Source organism: Myotis yumanensis, unplaced genomic scaffold (assembly GCF_028538775.1).
Source record: "Myotis yumanensis isolate MYYU_CA2020_CCGP unplaced genomic scaffold, mMyoYum1.0.hap1 SCAF_2, whole genome shotgun sequence".
NCBI lineage: Eukaryota > Metazoa > Chordata > Mammalia > Chiroptera > Vespertilionidae > Myotis > Myotis yumanensis.
This window is the reverse complement of record NW_027223753.1, coordinates 27,452,489-27,473,463: the sequence shown is the minus strand read 5'-3', so window position 1 is coordinate 27,473,463 and position 20,975 is coordinate 27,452,489. Positions and strand designations below refer to the sequence as shown.

General features: G+C 45.2%; 1 non-coding gene across 1 annotated transcript; it reads right to left on the bottom strand.

Annotated features, from left to right (window-relative positions):
• Nucleotides 1-20,030: 20,030 nt before the first annotated feature.
• LOC139004558 (U6 spliceosomal RNA) lies at nucleotides 20,031-20,132 on the bottom strand. Its single transcript, XR_011470435.1, has one exon. It is a non-coding gene; the product is annotated as a U6 spliceosomal RNA (small nuclear RNA).
• Nucleotides 20,133-20,975: the final 843 nt, after the last annotated feature.

The window sequence follows — 20,975 nt, the reverse complement described above, 5'->3', positions numbered from 1 at the left end:
ACATGCCCAGTAGCAGGTGTGCAGGAGGCAGCTGGTCGATGTTTCTTTCTCATCTATGTTTCTCTCTATTCCTCTCCCTTCCTCTCTGTAAAAAAATCAATAAAATATATTTTTAAAAAGATTGCTTTATATTTATAATAAGGGCCTCTGTGTTGCACAACTTCAGGGGGTTATCTATACATTATATTCTATGTGAATAGTGCCCCTCTAATTGGGTAACAGCAACCCTATTTGTAGTGATGTTTTTGGTCTTTAGACCTTTCATGAAATGATATATAACTCTTGGCTACTTGAACAATTAAATATTTTCTTATTGAACTGTTATCTCTTCAAAAAATATCAAGCCCTAAAAAAAAAATTAAAAAAAAAATCGTGACCTAGACCCTCAGAGTTGGAAGGAATCACAGTTAACTAATTTAACAATTAAGTTCCCACTATGTGCCATGTACTATCCTAGCTCCTGCCCTTTGTGCATTGCACTGAACAGAGAGCTTAACATCTAACCTTCTACCCATTACAAGAATCCCTTCTTTAATAGACCTAACAGTCCCTGGGCCTTGGCTTGAACACTTCAGTGATAACTCCTTTCTGTCTGGATCACCTTCCTCCAAGTGTTCATAAAAGTGGGCAGCAATTCAGTTGTATAAGATTACAGTGTTAGCCCTTGGCAAGTAGCTCAGGTGGTTAGAGTGTCATCCCAATGCACCAAGGTTGCAGTTTGATTCTTAGGGCACATACAGAATTAACCAGTGGTGAAAAACAAATCAATACTTCTCTCTCTTTTCCTCTCTCTCTTTATAATAAATAAGAAAAGAGAGGAGAGAGAGAGAGAGAGAGAAAAGGAAGGAAGGAAGGAAGGAAGGAAGGAAGGAAGGAAGGAAGGAAGGAACAGACTACAGTACTACCCATGTAGAATACAGTGGAACTGACTCCCTGCCTTGATCTGCCCACCAAGTTCTGAAGTAATTTGTTACACAAACATGGATAACTGAGACCCCATGTAGTTCCCCTCAGCCTCAGTTTTCTCCTCATTAAAACAGTATGACAGCCCTGGCTGGTTTGGCTCAGTGGATAGAGATTCAGCCTTCGGACTGAAGGGTCCCAGGTTCAATTCCAGTCAATGGTACATGCCCAGGTTGTGGGCTCAATCCCCAGTAGGGGGCATGCAAAAGGCAGCCGATCAATGATCCTCTCTCATCATTGATGTCTCTCTCTCTCTCCCCCCCTTCCTATCTGAAATCAATAAAATTATATTTTTTAAAAAGTAATAATAGTAAGAAAAAAATAACACTAATAATATTTTGAAAAAACAGTATGAGAGTTATCTCTAGCACTTAAGTTATCTCATATCTTAAGATATGAGAGTTATATCTTAGGCACAGTGTAAGTGCTTAAGACAAGATCATTTTCATCATCATTCTTATGGTTATTATCTGTGTTAAAATTTGTTGGTTTGAGCCCTAGCTGGTAAGGCTCAGTTGGTTGGGGATCATCCCATATACCAAAAGGTTACCAGTTCGATTTCTGGTCAAGGTCAGATGCCTGGGTTGCATGCTCTATCCTGGGTAGGGAAGGTACAGGGGGCTCTGACATCAACATTTTTTTCTCTCTCCCTCTCCCTTCCTCTCTCTCTAAAAATCAATAAAGTATTCTTTTAAAAATGTTTGTTGTTTTGGTTTGACTTCACCCCATCATTTGAGTCCATCAACAGTATTTAGGTCCTGGTCAGGTAGCTCAACTGATGGCAGGTTCAATTCCTGGTCAGGCACATGCAAGAAGCAACCAATGAATACATAAATAAGTGGAGCAACAAATTGATGTTTCTCAATCTTTCTTTCTTTCTCTCTTTCTCTCCCTCAAATCATAAAAAGAAAAAAAAAAGAAATGTATTTAACATAGCTTTTTAATCATTACTTGAACTTATTTCTATTCATATTTATGGTTTGTATTTTTACAAATCTAACATCTCAATTTCTACATTTTTAATCAAATTTCTACCTTAAATTCAAGCATGATTTGGTATCTGTTATCTTCTGTCATTGTTCTGTTTTATTAATTTACTAGAGGGCCGGTGCACAAAATTTGTGCACAGGGGTGGCGGGGAGAGGAGAAGGGTCCCTCAGCCCGGCCTGCACCCTCTCCAATCCAGGACTCCTCGGACATCCCTCTCACAATTCAGGATCGCTGGCTCCTAACTGTTTACCTGCTTGCCTGATCACCCCTAACTGCCTCTGCCTGCCAGCCTGATTGCCCCTAACTGCCCTCCCCTGCTGGCCTGATCACTCTAAATGCCCTCCCCTGCCAGCCTGATCACCTGATCTCCCCTAACCACCTTGGCCTCGGCCCCGCCACCATGGCTTTGTCTGGAAGGACATCTGGAAGATGTCCTTTCTAATTAGCATATTACCCTTTTATTAGTATAGATTTTTAATTTTTTAAAATTATTTCAGAGAGGAAGGGTGAAGGAGAAAGATAAAAACATCAATGATGAGAGAGAATTATCGATCAGCTGCCTTCTGCACGCCCCACACTGGAGATCAAGCCCACAACCCAGGCATATGCCCCCACTGGGAATCGAACCAGTGACCTCTTGGTTCCTGGGTGGATGTTCAATTGCTGAGCCATACGCAGCCCAGCTGTCCTGTTTTATACTGAGCTGCTGTTCATAATTAAATGAGGCATGCATTTAGGACACTGAATTCTTGATTTTAGGCTCAAGTTTACATGCTCCCATACCTAACTAGAAATATAATAAAAGTGTTGATTTCTCTTCTTTTACTTCATCTTCCTTCCCCTCCCATTTTAGGAGATCTGGAATGAATGCACATATACAATCCAGACCAGAGCAGTAAAGGGGAAGTGCCCAAACTGGATCAATCATAGCATAGGTACAAGCCAGACTCTCAGGGGACTTGCAGTCTATGTTTATAGAATTAAAGTTGGTTTTTACTTATAGCCACCTGATGCCTCAGGGACTAATGCTCAAATCCCTTCCTACAACCAAATCCTTATAAACATAAGAATTTATCAGTTATTTTTCAACCTCACTGCTATGAACATCTTGAATCTGATAATTCTGTGTGTGTGTGTGTGTGTGTGTGTGTGTGTGTGTGTGTGTGTGGTGTGTGGAGGGGGGCTATATTGATCATAATAAGATGTTTAGCAATATCCTGCCTTCTAGATGCCAGTAGCACCCCACACATACAGGGCCAAATGTCCCCTGGGAGGACAAAATTGCCCCAGGTTGAGAACCTCTGAGTTAGAGAAAGTCAAATAAATGACTTGAGGACTTCTAGCCTGTCCAACCTTCTGGCCCATTTGCCATTTCATTTGTCCTGGTTGGTAGGGTCTTCTCTGCCTGGAAGTAGGGGTGGGGTTGGGGGGGTGATTCATTTCATTCTCTCATAATTCCTACTTTATTTCTAGACATTTTGGCCAAAGCTTCCAGAAAAGAGTGCCTTGCTTGTCAGAACCATGGCAATTAGGAAAGTGATGATGTTGGAACTAGAAAGAATCACACCCATTGTAATGACTCTCTGGCTTGTTCTTCTGACACTGACAGATGGGAGAGAATGGGAGACAAAGGACAAAAGGCTCTGAGAAAGCTTACAGATGGAAAAAGAGAGCTTTACCTCTGTGCAAGAAGGCCTCACTGATTCATTCCTAGCCTCAACCACACCTATAACCACAAGCTGGGAACATGCCTGTAAATGGTGCCCTGAGTCATATTGCCTTGCCCCTCTGCAAGCCACAGTTCTGCAACTAGAGGCTTCTCTACATTCTCTCCTTTCACCTTCTCCAGAGGAACATTTGGACCCTCATTTGGAAACTCTGACTGGAGTGGGATAGAAGCCAGGGCCATCCCATATGACTGCAGTTTGGGCACCTGATCAAAGAGGTTAGTAGAGGTCTGGTACCTGCCCCTAACCTGCTCATCGTATTTGGTTTGCCAAGCCAGGAGAAAAGTTGGCCCTTTCTAATTCTGAAGTAACACAAAATAAAAAACTCTGCAATGTTATAAACCAGAAGATTTTTCTCCTCTAAGTCTTTTCTTCAACTGTTTAACATTTTTAAAATTTTTTTATTGATTGATTTTAAAGAAAGAGGGAAAGAGAAAGGGAGGGAAAGAAAGAGAAACACTGATTTGTTGTTCCACTTATTTATGCACTCATTGGTTGATTCTTGTATGTGGCCTGACTGAGGTTCAAACCTGCAACCTTGGAGTAATAGGACAATGCTCTAGCCAACTGAGCTACCCGGCCAAGGCTCTTCAACTGTTTAAATAGCTCCATTTCTACAACTGTTCCTTATGTGACATGATTTCCAAACCCCTTGCTGATATCTACCTCCATAGCATTTAGCTTAGCGTAATGTTCAGCATAATCTTGACACGCAGGCCTTCCATTAACTGATGCCTTGTCTTTCTTCCCTCACGTTTACCTTATGTTGCTCTAACAATATAGCATTGCATACTATCCCTGGGTGTATCATGATACTACAGATCTCCCACATCCTATTTGCTTACTCTTTTTTGCCTAACTCTTGCTTATCTCTCAAAACTGGGCTCAATTGTCACCATTCTGGAATAACTTTCTTGACAATCTCCCCATTACCAATCTGTCTTTCAGTAGTCCTTCCTCTGTATTTCCACTATACTTTACGCTTATTTCTATCACCGATAGCATTTATCACTTCATTCTGTAATTACTGATTCTTTTTCTGTCTCCTAGAAGAACCCTTGATAGATTAAGTGATGGTGGTAGTAAGTACTTCATAGCATTGAAGAGAAAAAAGACTGAGAACAATTGCGTTAGACTGTACATTCCTTGAGGACAGTGCCACATCTTCACCTCCACATCTCCAGCATTTGGCCTGCAAGCAGTTGGTGCTCAATGAATGTGGAATAAATACATGAATGAGTCAGGCATTGCTCTCAGGGGACTAGCCACACTTTTGGTGATCATATTTTTATTCCTCACCTAAAGATATGTTTTATTGATTTTTAGAGAGAGAGGAAGGGGGAGAGAGAGAGAGAGAGAGAGAGACATTGATTGGTTGCCTTCCTTAACACACCCCAAGCAAGGATCGAATCCACAATCCAGGTATGTGCTTTGACCTGAAATCTAACTGGAAACCTTCTAGAGCCTGAGATGACGCTCCAACCAACTGAGCCACTCCAGCCGGGCTGCAGGCATTATTTCAGTGTTTAAGAATTGGGACATTAGTACCTTAGGTGGGAAAAGCCAGCATGAGGATTTTCACTGGAGAATATTTTTTAAATCATTATTATTTTTTAATTAAATTTTTGAGAGAGAGGAAGGGGAGAGAATCATTGATGTGAGAGAGAAACATCAATCAGTTGGCTCCCATGTGTGCCCCACCAGGATCAAACCCAAAACCTAGATATACGCCCCGACTGTAAATTGAGCCTGCAACCTTTGCTGTAAGGGACATTGCTCCAACCAGCTGGAAAATGTATTTTTGTTGTTAATCCTCATCCAAGGATATTTTTCCATTGATTTTTAGAGAGAGTGAGAGTGAGAGGGAGAGATAGAAACTTCGATGTGAGAGGGACACATTGATTGTTTGCCTCCCTCATGTACCTCTACCAAGGCCAACCCAGGGCCAGGGATCGAGCCTGCACCTGAGGTACATGTCCTTGACCAGAATCGAACGTGGGACCCTCCAGTCCACAGGCTGACGTTCTATCCACTGAGCAAAACTGGCGAGGACTGGAGAATGTTTTTGATCAGTAAGTGTTATAAATTGCATTTACTACCTCAGTCCCAAGAATATTTCCAGACAGGGCCTGGCCAGGGAGTCCCAGAGCTCTAATTTGTTACTAACTGGGGGCTGGAGAATGTTTTTGATTAGTAAGTGTTACAAATTGCATTTACTACCTCAGTCCCAAGAATATTTCCAGACAGGGCCTGGCCAGGGAGTCCCAGAGCTCTAATTTGTTACTAACTGGCCATTTAAGTAATAATAGCTTGGTCTTTCTAATGTTCAGATTTCTAAATATTTCATATAATGAAGAAACTATTTTGCTTCCTAGCATCTCCATGGAAGCTCAGGCTTATGTGAAGCTTAATCAGTCTTTATCAAGAGCCTACTATTTTATTCCTGGGCAGTTCTATGGAGCACACCCTGGCTTTTCTCCACCCCCTTCCCCCACTCCCTTCCCTCGTCTCCTTTTCCTATTCCCTTCCCCCAGGTATGTTTTCCTTGCTTCTCTCTTTCTCCTAAGCTCCAAGGGCCCTTCTCTTGCCTCTGTAACTTGTTTCCTGAGCCAAATTTCTTCTGAAATCTAATGATCCTCTTGCCTTTCAGAAATGGGCTCAAATGTCTCTCCTGAACATGATCAAGACAAGTCGCTTGTCTATAGTTGGTGTATGACTGAAAGAGCAGCTTTATGGCAAAGGCTTATCTGCTAGATTTCCTAGTAAAAGGAAACCAGATTCCCAAAGCCCAACACTAGCAGAACTCAGAGACATCACCTTCTTACCCTAATGAAATGGGAAGGGCATCAATACCTACACAGGACTTTAACCCTCACCCCCATTCTGCCCAGAGAAGGAAATCCAGGCTCCAGTTGCAGGGATCTGGCTCTTGGGCTCTGTAATGATTGCAGAAGTTGGAGAAGCAATCCCCACCCCTACTGTGGGCTCATGGCCAGCCTCCTCCCTCAGATTGCACAACCTAGATCCAGGGGCAGGAACTGGCACCCTGGCCTTCTGAAGCCCTAGGACTTTGGTCTTTGCAACTGAATTAGCTGAACACAGCTAATACCAAACCTGCTTTTTGTAACCTTTCTTGTTTTTTGAATTTTCCCATTTAACAACATATCATGGACATTTTCCCACTAACGATTATATGTCTACTTTATCCTTGTGACTGTATAGTTTTTATTCTACAGAAGCACAATAATTAATTTATTATGAGCATTTGGGTAATTTTTCTTTCCTATAAACAATACAGTAACTACCCTTGTCACAATTTTATTATTTCCTTTGGCTAAATTCCTTTAAATTGCTGAATCAGAAGGAATACACACTTAAAATTTTAATATATATTACCAAATTACCCTATAAAGATTATATACTATAGGCAGTTCTCTCTATGGAGCACACCCTGGCTTTTCTCCACTCGCTCCCCCATTCCCTTCCCTCATCTCCTTTTCCTATTCCCTTCCCCCAGGTATGTTTTCCTTGCTTCTCTCTTTCTCTTAAGCTCCAAGGGCCCTTCTTTTGCCTCTGTAACTTGTTTTCTGAGCCAAATTTCTTCAACCTCTGTGATTTTCTAAACTTTATCTTATAGTTGGAAAAAAAACACATGCAACAATATATACCATTTGCACTCCCATCAACACTGTTTAGATCCTTTTTTTTTATACTGTCCCAAACACTGGGGTTTTTTGTTTTTTTAAAAATATATTTTATTGATTTTTTACAGAGAGGAAGGGAGAAGGATAGAAAGTTAGAAACATCGATGAGAGAGAAACATCGATAAGCTGCCTCCTGCACAACCCCTACTGGGGATGTGCCCGCAACCAAGGTATATGCCCTTGACCGGAACCGAACCTGGGACCCTTGAGTCCGCAGGCCGACGCTCTATCCACTGAGCCAAACTGGTCAGGGCCAAACACTGGGGTTTGATATTTTATCAATCTAATGGGAAAAGTGATTTGCAATGATTCTTTCATCATTAGTGTGTTTCAAGAATCTTTTTATAGCCATTTTTCTTCTCTTGAGAAATACCTGTTACAAACTTTTTACCAAAATATTTGTCTTTCTCTTATTGATTTTATATCAATTATTTTTAAAAATATATTTTTATTGATTTCAGATAGGAAGGGAGAGAGAGATAGAAACATCAATGACTAGAGAGAATCTTTGATTGGCTGCCTCCTGCACGCCCCCTACTGGGGATCAAGCCTGCAACCGGAGCATGTGCCCTTTACCTGAATTGAACCTGGGACCCTTCAGTCCACAGGCTGACGCTCTATCCACGGAGCCAAACCAGCTAGGACTGTATCAGTTCTTTATAAAGTAAGATTTGAACACTTCAACCATTAAATATTGAAGTGTTTTCCTATTTTGTCATTTGTCTTTTAATCTTGCTTATGCTGACTTTTGCTGACCAACTTTCACTTTTAGTTAGTGAAAACTGTCAATATTTTCCTTTATAATTTCTAACTTTGGTTGTAAAATTAAGAAAGGCTTTCTCGCCCTGACCGGGTAGCTCAATTGGTTAGAGTCTCATCCCCATACACCAAGGCTGCAGATTCGATCCCCAGACAGGACACATACAAGAATCAATTAATGCATGCATAAATAAGTGGAACAACAAATTGATCTTTCTCTCTCTCCCTCAAATCAATAGGGCCAAGTGATACACTGTCATGCTGTTGGACATGTTATTGCCCCACGAGTGCTGCCCCAGCTGGTCTGCAGCCTTGTCCTTGATGCTCCAGGGAGGATGGCGCTGGTTTAGAGAGGCCAGGAACGGAACACAACTGCAGGGAGAACCTAACTGTTTCTAGTCTAGGCCTCATGGCTCTGGGGTCCCTGCCTAGAGAATGGCTACCTCAAGACTCCCAAGTGCCATGTCTGTGTGTTTATGACCACCCAGGCAGGGAACAGTAGTGAGCAGGCTGTGCCACAGGCAATGCGCCAGCCCTGCCTCAGCTTCAGACTGGACAAGCAAAAGCATGAGCACTTTATGGGACAACATGAAGCATAGGCACTCCATCTTGTTCCCGTAACCTCTATGTTGTAAAAACTGTTTGAAATTTTCCACTAAACATAGATGGTCCTTTGTTCTGTGAATTAACTCTACTATTCTTGGCTTCTGTAAACATGCTTGCTTGAATAATAGGGAAAATAAGCTCAATTATCTGACCTTGCAAGCCGCTCTGCTGACATAAGGGTCTGGTCCGTCCCTGGTTACTCCCATGCCAGGTGTCTTTTAGTTATCTGAATTGTGTTGTGCTCAAGGTTACTGAATTATGCTGTGCTTGAGGCTACAAGCTTCCTGCAAAATATCTATCTCCCAGTACATAGGGCTCTTTGTAAAGCCTGCAAAAGGTCCGGAAGCCCCAAATTTAGGAGACAAAGAAATGGGGGAGAGGGGTATAAAGGGAAAGTTTCTTCCATGTTGCTTTGCCTCAGATCTGGAGGCTACTCCTCTGAGACTGCTGGCGTAATAATGACTCCAAATTTGGCGTCTTCTGTTCAGCTCACTGATTTCTTTTCTTTTCTTTTTTTTTTTTAAATATATTTTATTGATTTTTCACAGAGAGGAAGGGAGAGAGATAGAAAGTCAGAAACATCAATGAGAGAGAAACATCGACCAGCTGCCTCCTGCACATCTCCCACTGGGGATGTGCCCGCAACCCAGGCACATGTGATTTCTAATATAACAAACACTCGGTGCAGCTGCAGAGCCTGATGTCCAGGGGCTGAGATGCGGGCACCGTCTGCAAAGCCTTGGGGGGTGGGTGTGACCAGGTTCAGTCCTCTCCAGCGTGTCGAAGAACCCCACTTCTGATGAGAACTCAAAGCTGTGCCAGGTGAGTCCAGGCCCAACTAGGGGGAGGGAGAGAAGTGAGTCCTGCATCCATCAGGAGGAGGGCCTTTGCTCCCCAAGCAGGAAGAAGCAGCCACTGCTGCTGGCTGCTCCATCCTCCTCCTCACAGGCCACAGCTCAAGGTTCCTGAGGGCCCCTCACAGCTCGCCCCCTGGACTCTCTTACCTTTAGTATTTGATGCATTCAGCAGACCAAGGCCACCCTTTCCTAAAACTCAGGGGAAATCAGACTTCTTTGCTACCCAAACATGTTGACAGAAACTTCACCATCATCTGACCCTCCCTCCTGAGATACCTTTTCCTTTCTCTGAGTGTCATCGTCTAAGTCAGAGGTAGTACCTTAAGATGGAGGGGTGGGTCACTTGTAGCCTCTGTGACCAGGTGCCTCAGGGCAGGAAAGTGACCCTGGGAGGGACAGACACAACAACATTGGACTTGAAGTCCCCTCAGAGCAAACTTGGTCCACTTTACAATTTTGCTCAGAGCCAGCCCTTAATGCAACGGTCATTTACTCATTTCTTCACTCACTTTTTGAAAGTGTAGTGAGTGTCTGTCCTGGGTGGAGTGGCTCGGCTGGTTGGGTGTTCACTGCCCCCTTCACTGAAGGGTTGCTAGTGTGATTCCGGTTGGAGCACAAGCCCCGGTTTCAGGTATAATCCCTAGTAGGGGGTCATGTAGGAGGCAACCAATAGATGTGAGAGGGAAACATCCATGTCTCTCTCTCTCTCTCTCTCTCTTTCTCTCTCTCTCCCCCTGTCCTTTCCTCTCTCTCTAAAAATCAATAAAAATATTTTTTAAATGTAGTGAGTGTCCTGTAGCCAGGCCACATTCTAGGGGACAAGGACTAGAACTGTGAATAAAACAGTGAGACCTTGCCCTTCTGGAGCTCACACCCCAGGGTCCACCTTTTCCATCTGAGGGGGAAGCCCCACCCTGCACCTGAAACCTAGAATCACAAACCCCTGTGGAAGGCGATGAGAAGAAAATGGGGAGGAAATGTCTGCCCACAAGGACCAGTTTGGTGACGACAGCTAGTGCGACCTAGGGAGCAGAGACCTGCCCAGAAGACTGGGGCAGCCATGTTTCCCCAGCTCCCAGGTCTCCCAGCATCAGGAAGAACTGGGCCAACTACTCTTGTTGAAACAGGAAGAGCAGTATGTTGGAATAGGAGGCCTGGGCTCTGGTCCCAACTCTACCATTAACTGGCCACAGGTCCCCAGCAAAGATAGGCTGCCCCCTTGCTGGCCTTCGTTATGCTCAGGAGCAAAGCGGGAGCAGAGTGAGGACTGAGAGGTCATCTCCAGGACTCCAGAGTTCTCCCACATGGCACACTCCCACTCCCACACTCACCACCTTTCCTCAAAAGGATCTTAAGCTGGTAGACCATCATGAGTCTGCAACTTGGGAGGTACCCTCAGTCCTATGTCAGACTTGTCTTTGAAAGGGCGAGGGCTAGGTTGCCCCAGGGTAGGGGGCCACATCCTACTCTGCTAGCCACACCCAGGCGGCAGAGCACAGTTCTTTCTCCTCCCCTTTCTCCAACCCCCCCCTATATAACCAGTCTTCGGGCGGGGTTGGGGGGCTCAGCCATTTGGTTTTGCCTTGATATGGATGGGGGGCCCAAGCTAGCTAGCTTGAATACAGATTCTTATGTTTTTACATCGAATTGGCTCCCTGATGTGGTTTCTTGGGAATCTTGAAATCTGGGCACAACATTTGGGGGCTCGCCCGGGGTTCCCAAGACCATGTAGGGACTTCCCCAATTCGTAGAATCTGCATGACCGCGGTAAGTGTCTGTATTATGTTTGTCTGTTCTGTGTGAGCTCACTTCTGAAATCTGTATTCGCCCACATTGACCGTGGACGCACATGGAGGTCAAAGGGCGGGAGGAGTCGGGGGACGCCTCGATCCTCCATCTGTATTGGTAGCTTTGCTCCCGAGGTCGGGGGATCTGTAGGCGAGTAGCTTCGCCATCTGTATTGGTAGCTTTGCTCCCGAGGTCGGGGGATCTGTAGGCGAGTAGCTTCGCCATCTGTATTGGTAGCTTTGCTCCCGAGGTCGAGGGGTCTGTAGAAATCCCAATCTGAAAAGGTTTGGCATAATGCCGCCGTCTGTTTCTTCCATGGAATTGGAAGGCTGTTTCGAGCCCTGTTTGTCTGTCTGTGTTTTTGTTTTCTGTGGACTCTTTTGGGTATTGTGATTGATCATTTCAAGGAGATTGCGGGAGGCTTTAGAGCTCCCTCAGAAATTGGGAAATTGTTAGAAATTGAATGGATTGTTTGAACTCTGAGTAAATATCTGGTGAAAATATGTGAATGTGGAAGCAGGGGAGAGGTCCCTGCCCGCCCGCGCGCCTCCCAGGCAGGGAGGGTGATCGGGTGTCACTGTGCCTGGGGCCCCGGGAGCCGCTTGCTCTGCAGCCGGGGGCAGGCGTGCGGGAGCGGCGCGCGGCTGCCCCGGAGCCCGGCCACGCCGCGGGCCGGGTGGCTCGGCTGCGGCGCCGGCGGCCCTGGAGGCTCGGCCTCCGGCCCGGTCGGCGGCAGGCGCTGGGCCGGAGCCAGAGCCCGAGCGGCGTGGCCTGGAAGAGGCCGGAGGCCGGGAGAGGCGGCGGCAGCCCGGGCAGCCCGAGCCCCGCAGCCTGCGCTCAGCACCTTGAGCGGTGGCGCGCCTTCGGGGGGCGGCCCTGGAGGCTCGGGCCGGGCGCGGACAAGCTCGTTCGCGGAGCATGGCCGCGGTGGCGGCGGCAGGGTGTTGACCCCTGGGGGCTTGTGTCGAGCGAGTGGAGCTGGGCGGAGCACAGGGGAGCAAGGCCGGCGGGTCGCTTGCGGGATGCCGGAGCAGCGAGGCCCCCGGCAGCGTCGGGTCCGGGGGAAGGTCTGGGAAGGGTCCCCCGCGGAGCCTGAGGGCCGGACACCTAGCGGCGGCGGCGGCCGCGCGAGCTGGCCTCTTCCCATGGAGATCGCCCCAGCTAGAAATGTAAAAGTTTTAAAATGCATCCGGGATTTCTGTGCACGTGTAAAGGGAGAAGGGCCAGTTTAAAAACGAATGAGCATAGTTTTGGGCTGGGCCGGACTTTTGCTGTATGCAGAGTAGAGGCCCAGGACTATTTTGGTCTTGAAGGGATGGTCCTGGGGAATGTAATCAATTTACATCTGAAAGAAGGAAAAAAAAAAAAAAGACCAGAGGGGCCAGAGTCTGTTTACGGGACTCGAATGTGGTTTTCCAGAGCCCATTGGAGATAAAGAAATGGTTTGCTCTAGTTTACCTGATGAAAAATCTAAAGAACTGAATATTTAACTTACCAGCTAAAAGTTTAAAATCTTTTTTAAGTCTGAAGTTACACCTTTTTTTGATGGAGAGCAGGGCAGACACGCCCTTTCCCTAGCATGCAGGTGGTCCAATTCCGCCTGCAGTCATCTTTAGAAATGTTAATTTGCATTTCAATGGCTACACCTCTTGCCAACCAACATTCAAGCGGCCAAGAGGTGGCTCCTTTGAAATCAGCTTTCTACTAGTATTGCTATCAGAGAACAGTTTAGAAGCTGCATAACTTGGCTGCCGCCATGTTGGCCACATGGATTGCCGTGCCCCTGGGGGCCGCCATCTTGAAACAGCAAAGGCCCCGCCCTCTGATTTAGTCGGGGGTGGAGCTTTAAGGCAAAGTTTTCTAAGGCTGCAAGCGTGCTTGCTTCGCGGATTTATTTTTAAACTAATCTCTTAAATCTAGAAAACCCTGCTTTCCTTAAACTAAAGACAATTAAAGATTATAGCCAAGTCTTTAAAAGGAACTGATAGCAGTAATCCAATTTCTAAAGTACAATTATTTCAGGTAGAAAAGGTAAATTCTGATAAAATGCTGACATTAGTCCTGGATGTCGATGCGTTTTCCATTCTGAGGCTGCACCAAGTGACCTGGCCTGAGGCAGCCAAGGAGCAACACAAGAGGGTGCTGGTCGGAATAGGAAGCCGGTTGGCTATGTAACCTGGTATATTTTGGATATCAGATGAAATGGGGAAAAAAATGGCAAAAATGGCTCCCAGGCGTTTATTTCCTGGGTACCGCTAATTTCATGGGCATGCCTAACAATGCTAACTGGAGCTTAGGGCTTATTTTCGCTTTATTACAGATGGACTTTATCTTTAAACATTGCATTTTGAAAATTTCTATGTCTCTTACATAAAACCTAAAAATTAAGGCCAAGAGTTCTAACTGGAAGGCATGGCTTTAATATAAATAAATGATAAACCAGTGAGCTGGGACTGGTCACTGGTGGATTGTGAGAAGGACTGGACACTGCCTAACTTCTCCTTCCTTGGTACCCCTAAAACATCAGAGGGTACTTCTGGCCTTGATTTTCTTGGTTTTGGATTTGTTTGTTTGTTTGTGATAAATACCATTTCTATCTAAATAAGACATAGGTCAAGAATCCTGTCCTGAGATGTGGGAAAGGGAAGACCCTCACATCTGTTCCTGTCAGGCCCCCAATCAGGGGACTCGGGTGGTGTTCCTGTTATCTGCTCAAGAGCCCAAGGCTGTAAAAATACTTGTTCACTAAAAAGGTGTAAGTGTAAATGTTTATTTGATGTTTATAAGCATCTCTGTTGTTTACTGGGAACTTTGATTTTCTATGTGATATTCTGTGCTGGGTTAAAATTTTAGAATTCTGGGGTAATTTAAAAGGTATTTTGTGGCTTTTCTAATAACATTTAAGAATGGGGCTCAGTTCCCCGAGGCAAAGACTTAATAGGCCTTAAAATCTATAAAGATAAGCGGGAATGAAGCTGATAAAAAGTTTGGTCCTAGCGCACTCCCTTGAAAGAGGCCTGGTTGCTGAACCTGGTGAGGGCCATGGAGTAAAACCCTCGCGAGGTCTGAGAGTCACTGGAGCAGCCGGCCACCATGGGGCCCTGGGGAGAACCAGAGCTCCTGGTGTGTCGCCCAGAGGCAGTAGCCTCGGCTCCCCCACTGCCTGTGGGCCTGGAGGTGAAATTAGGGGCCCTGGTGCTCCTGCTGGTGCTCATGCTCATCTGCAGTCTGGTGCCCATCTGTGTGCTGCGCCGACCGGGAGCCAGCCCGGAAGCCTCAGCCTTCTGCCAGAAAGTCCTGAGCCTGGTAAGCTGCTTTGTCGGAGGTGTGTTTCTGGCCACCTGTCTCCTGGACCTGCTGCCTGACTAACTGTCTGCCATAGACGAGGCCCTGGCAGCCCTGCACGTGCGACCTGGGTCCATCACACCCACGTCCGGTCAGCGGACCCATCCATGATCCGGAAAGACTTCATTACCAAATGGAGCATCGATCGAGATCAACGCAACCTGCTATGGCATGCTCAACCTGCCCGATGCTAGTAACATTGAATAGACTTAGATAATGCCTGCATCTTCATGGACATGGCTCCAAAGAGACAAGGACAATTCATAGGAAGGTCAAAAAATAGACTTTAGTATCACATATTTAGTAGCAGAAGATGTGGCTGCCTAAAGCGGCCATGATGCCTATATTATGTTTCATTGTATTGATGTGTTATATTGACCTTTAATTCTCTTGCAGGTTTGAATGTATGTTGGCTGTCCTGGAAGGATACTATGTGGGGTAAACCCCAAAAAGTAAAAGATGCCTAGCTGCCAAGAGGGCAGGTGCCCACCTGGGCAGGGAACAGTGCCCATCAGGTTTTGGTCTCTGTTGAGAGACAGCTAACAGTTGGCAGCCTGTATACTGCTTGCAGGCCTTTATGACCATGCCCATGTCAGGGGTAGTCTGAAAAACAGCCTGTTTAGAATAGAAGATCTAAGGCATGGTTACGCATAGAAAGAAAATTTAATGCCAACAATTAAAAGGAATTAGCAAAGAAAGTCAGCAAATCTTAGAGTAGATCATTATGTCTTTCTTCTTATGTAATTCCTCCGAAAGTTGGCAATGCTAACATGGCAATACATTTCTTTGCATAAATTCAATAAGACCGGTTCCTAATAGTGATTTTATTAACGGAAAACTTTGACTGGAGTATCATGTTTTAAAGAGCCCTGTCTGAGCTCTAAAGACTTGAAGCCAGTAAGAATGCCACGAAGAAAGCCTGGTATCCTGCTTGGAAGCCCTGAAGATGGCTGGCGCTGGAGTGTCAGGCCAATGCCCTACCATCACTGGCGGTTGGTAAAAAGGGGAGCAGTAGGAATGCCTCTACATTCCTGCAAAACCCCCACACACTCTGGACCGCAATGGGTAGGAGAGCTACTGAAATGGGCCTTAAAGCCTGGAGCGTGGGCTCAGGTGGAATACAGGTGAAGAATTCACCTAACTCAGCAGATACTGCAGGCGGGCCTGATGGCAGCTGGATGGCGTGGCTTCCTGGCCCTACGGGGCACATTAAGATTCAACCATGAGATTCCAGCAAAGGTAGTCAATCACCATTCTTGTTGTGTTTATGCAAACATCAGGACAGTAAATAAATTAATCTTGATTTGGCTTTTTGATAGCCATGGAGGAATTTTAAGAAGAAAAATCCTATTTCAATAGAAATTGTTAAAGCTAAAATGGTTTCTTTCCCCTCCACCAGACCATTTGTTAAAATATGCCCAGTACGGGCCTCTAGCAACGGTGGAATCAGTCCGTCTCATGATTGAGCCGGAAGTTCCAAGACAAAGGGGGGAATGAAAGGGCGAGGGCTAGGTTGCCCCAGGGTAGGGGGCCACATCCTACTCTGCTAGCCACACCCAGGCGGCAGAGCACAGTTCTTTCTCCTCCCCTTTCTCCAACCCCCCCCTATATAACCAGTCTTCGGGCGGGGTTGGGGGGCTCAGCCATTTGGTTTTGCCTTGATATGGATGGGGGGCCCAAGCTAGCTAGCTTGAATACAGATTCTTATGTTTTTACATCGAATTGGCTCCCTGATGTGGTTTCTTGGGAATCTTGAAATCTGGGCACAACAGTCTTGTCCATTCTATCTGTAACCACAGCCAAAAACAGAGCCACTGCCATCCTCTCTGGGTGGGAGGAACAGCCAGGGAGTGTCTTCTATAGCATGTCTGTGAGAAGGGGCTCCAGGCTGGACCAGACTTCCCGCCTCACCAGAGCCAGCCCAATTCATAAAGACCCCACAGGGCTGGGCCAAAGTGAATGCTGCAGTCACACGGTCCATCCCCAGCTCCAAAAGGACAGTGGGATAGAAGCTGGGTCCTGTCTCACTAGATCTCTATGTGTGCAAGGCACTAGCTTTTACAATTATTTTGCTAACACTTTACAAAATTCAAAATTCAAGAGAATAAAAAATTATAACATAAAGCGCCACAAAAGATAGACACAAATTGTGCCGCCCTCAGCACAGCCAGGTTCGGAGAGCCAGAGGAGGGGCAGTGAAGGATTAAAGAAGACAAAGAGAATACAGGTGGGGCTACCTGGATCTCTGACACAGAGAGACCCAGCCTGCAAGCTGAAGCTTTATTTTATAGTCAGAGCACACAAAGCAAAACAAGGGAAGTGGTCAACATGTTTACAATGTTCTTGTGAGTTTCACCTTGTTTGGCAGCACTTGCTGCACCTCCCACAGCCCATTGGCTACCTAGGAAGGAACTAGGGAGGACTATAAGGTCAAGCTTAATCATGCTAGGAGGGCTCTGCCCTCCAAGCTGGGACTTGTTTGTGGCCCTGCCACAGGTCAGTGAGAGGCTTGACCCTATAGCTGCTTCCTACACAAATCTTAAAGCTTAAAAAAAAAAAAAAATCAAGTAATCTCTAGTGTAGTCAAGGACTCAAGCATGATGGGAAGGTGATTGGGCAAACTTTCATATTTGAAATTGTTAGGTTGGAGAGAGCCCAGGATCGGATACATGCAGACATGTGACGAGATAATGGACTCCCCCTGCATTCCTAACAGATCAGCATGCCAGACACAGATACTGGCTTCTCCCTGAATCAACACCGACCCCCACACAGATACTGACTCACTCCTGAATACCTTGCTGACCCCCTGCAGCTGAAACTTCCTCAGCTGAATACCTCAGCTCATGTCCCCGCCCCTCACCCAACCGCAGTCGCCCCCCTCCCTGTTGGCGTGAATCCACGTGCCCCATCCTTGAGGGTATGTGGGTCTCCCGGGGACGCAGAATAAACTTTCCTTCCTTCCTTCCTTTTCTGATCAACTCTCTTTATTTCCTTTGTCGCCTCCTGAGCCACCTAACCTAACAGAAATGTTCTGCTGCTTAAGATGTAAAAAGGGGTTTTCTTTTTATCTTTTTGTAAGGTGAACTTACAACTTTTATTTGAAATTCGATGTTGATTTTATTTCTCCTATGATTTATCTCCTCAAAGCTCAATTGGTGTTGTACATGCTAAGGATCAGTTCCTATGTAATGCAACACCTCTTACACTGCTAATAAAGTCCTATTTCCTTGTATTAAAAAATAAATCAATAAAATCAATAAATAAAATTTTAAAAAGGCCTTCTCCACCCCAAGATTATACAGTCTCTTATTTCTTCTTTTAGTATTTTAATATTCAAACCTTTAAACTTTCTGAAATTTACTTTTGTGTTTAGTATGAAATAGTTTAATCCCTGCCCCTTCCCCCCGCCCAAAATGGTTAGTCAATCTAGACATTTAATGTGCCAGCTCAGGATCTTTATGAACTGGCCTTATCCTACCTCTCCAGTTTCACCTCCTACTTTTCTCCCAGGAATCCTATGCTCCCTTCTCATCAAACCACATATAGTTCCTGGAAGGTAACATCCTGCCGGCTTCATTTCACCACAGCTTGGGACATGTTAGTTCTTCTGCCCACACCACCCCTCCCAGCTACTTTTAAATCCAACAAATGTTTATCCTTCCAGAAAGTTCCTGACATGTGATAGTTAGGGTTAAATGTTTGTCGATTAATAAATAAACCAATCACTTCTACCCAGTTTTAGCACAGAGTGGCCTCTGTGGGTGATGTGCAATGGAAAGATGTAAAATTGGGAAGTACACAGGAGAAATCCACACTGCCACATGACTTAATCTGTCAGCTTCCTGCTGTGGTTCTGCCTTGCCTTGCCAGCACCACCCATACCACTCCATCCTCTTCACCTCCCCTTTCCAGCCCCAGACTAATGGTTTCATTTGGCTGCAGCCTCCTTTCCTCTACTTCACTGCAGCATTGTTCTGTGTGACTGTGATTGCTGCCCTAATACAATTAGTTTCTATACAACACCTGGAGTGCTACATAAATGTGTGTGCACACACATGTCCGAGTGTGAGAGAGAGGGGGCAATCCTTCTGCAGAATCCTCCTCCATTCAGTAGTCCGGCTATCTCTCCTGAATCTGGGGAAGAGTTTCAGCAGCTTCACTGGGTGAGGAGGGGATAGTTGTCCCTCCCCCAGCCGAGCTTGCAACAGTTTATTCTGAATACAGATAATAATCACTGCCATTCACCAAGTCCTACTATGTACTGCCAGGCACTTTACACCCATTGTTTCATTTAATCTGTTGACCTTAAAAAAGACAAAGAGCCAATTATTTTACCAGCAAAATTTGTTTTTTTTCGGAAATAGCGGAGGAATTTCAACTGAGGGCAGGCAAACTATGGTGGAACCATAGGCAAGTCCCAAGAACAAAGAAGCTGGGTTTGCTTTTATAGACGGAAAGAGGAAGTTGGAAGGGGCCATTTTGGACTTCTGTGGCAACATTTTTTTTAAATATATATTTTTTTATTGATTTCAGAGAGGAAGAGAGAAACATGAAACATCAATGAGAATCACCAATGAGAATCACCAATTGGTTGCCTCCTGCATGCCCCCTACTGGGAATCAAGCCCGCATCCCAGGCATGTGCCCTTGGAGGGAATCAAACCTGGGACCTTTCAGTCCACAGGTCAGCACTCTATCCACTGAGCCAAACTGGCTAGGGTTACCACTATGTCATCTTAAGGAAGTCACTAAACCTCTTTGATACTCAATTTACTCCACTTTAAGATAAGGATGAAAATACCAATGTGCTGGGTTACTGTGGGGATTAAATACCAATGTGCTGGGTTACTGTTGAGATCAGGACTCAAATGACTTTAAAAAGTATTTACTAGTTTGCTCTCCTCTCTAAGGCCTGAAATGCACGAATTCTCTTGCCTACTCAAGGATACTGCTCCTGTAATTAATTTCTCTTTCTACTAAATTTTCCATTTTTCTCACTATGCTGGATCAGCACATGACCCACTGTAATAGTGTATATTCCAATTCACAGAGCAGAAAATCCCTTAATTACTCCTCCAACTATCATCCATTTTGCTATAGCAGAATTCTTAAAAGGATTACCTATATCACTTTGTCTACTTCCTTACATCCAATTCTTTTCTCAGTTCACTCTAATCATTTTTTGTCTATACCATTTTACCTAAGTCTCTATTGTCAAGATCATTAATGGCTGCCATTATGCCAAATCCATAGCAAGCCTCAGTCATCATCTTGTTTCTTTTTCACTAATAAAATATGGAATGCTTCACAAATTTGCATGTCATCCTTGCACAGGGGCCATGCTAATCTCTATTGTTCCAATTTTAGTATATGTGCTGCCGAAGGGAGCACCTCAGTCATCATCTTAAATGACCTCTCAGCAGCATTTATCTTGGTTGCTCATTCTCTCCTTAAAATGCTTCCTTTAGCCTTAGCCGGTTTGGCTCAGTGGATAGAGCGTTGGTGTGCGAACTGAAAGGTCCCAGGTTCAATTCTGGTCAAGGGCACATGCCCGGGTTGTGGGATCAATCCCAGGGGACTTGCAGGAGGCAGCCAGTCAATGATTCCCTCTCATCGTTGATGTTTCTATCTCTCTCTCCCTCTCCCTTCTTCTCTTAAATCAATAAAAATATATTTGTAAAAAAATGCTTCCTTTAGCCCTGGCCGGTTTGGCTCAGTGGATAGAGCGTCGGTCTGCGAACTTAAGGGTCCCAGGTTCGATTCCAGTCAAGGGCATATGCCCAGGTTACAAGCTCAATCCCCAGTAAGGAGCGTGAAGGAGGCAATCAATGATTCCCTCTCATCATTGATGTTTCTATCTGTCTCTCTCCCTCTCCCTTCCTCTCTGAAATCATTAAAAAATATTTTTTTAAAAAATACTTTCTTTACCTGGCTTCTGGATTTGACACTCTCCTGAATTTTCTTTCATTTTATTGGTTGCTCCTTCTGTGAATCCTCTGAATTCTAAACGTTGCAGGGTGCTCCAGAACAGAATCCTTGGTCCTCATTTCTCTAATGTCTCACTTATTCCCTAGGTAAGTTCTTCCAGTTTCAGGACCTTAAACATTTATACAGCCCCGACCTCACCACTGTGCTCCAGGCTCATACTAGTGTATCTAACAGCCTACTTGGCTCTCTTTTATGTCTTGTAGGCATTTAAAAAAATATTTTTTTATTGATTTCAGAGAGGGAGAG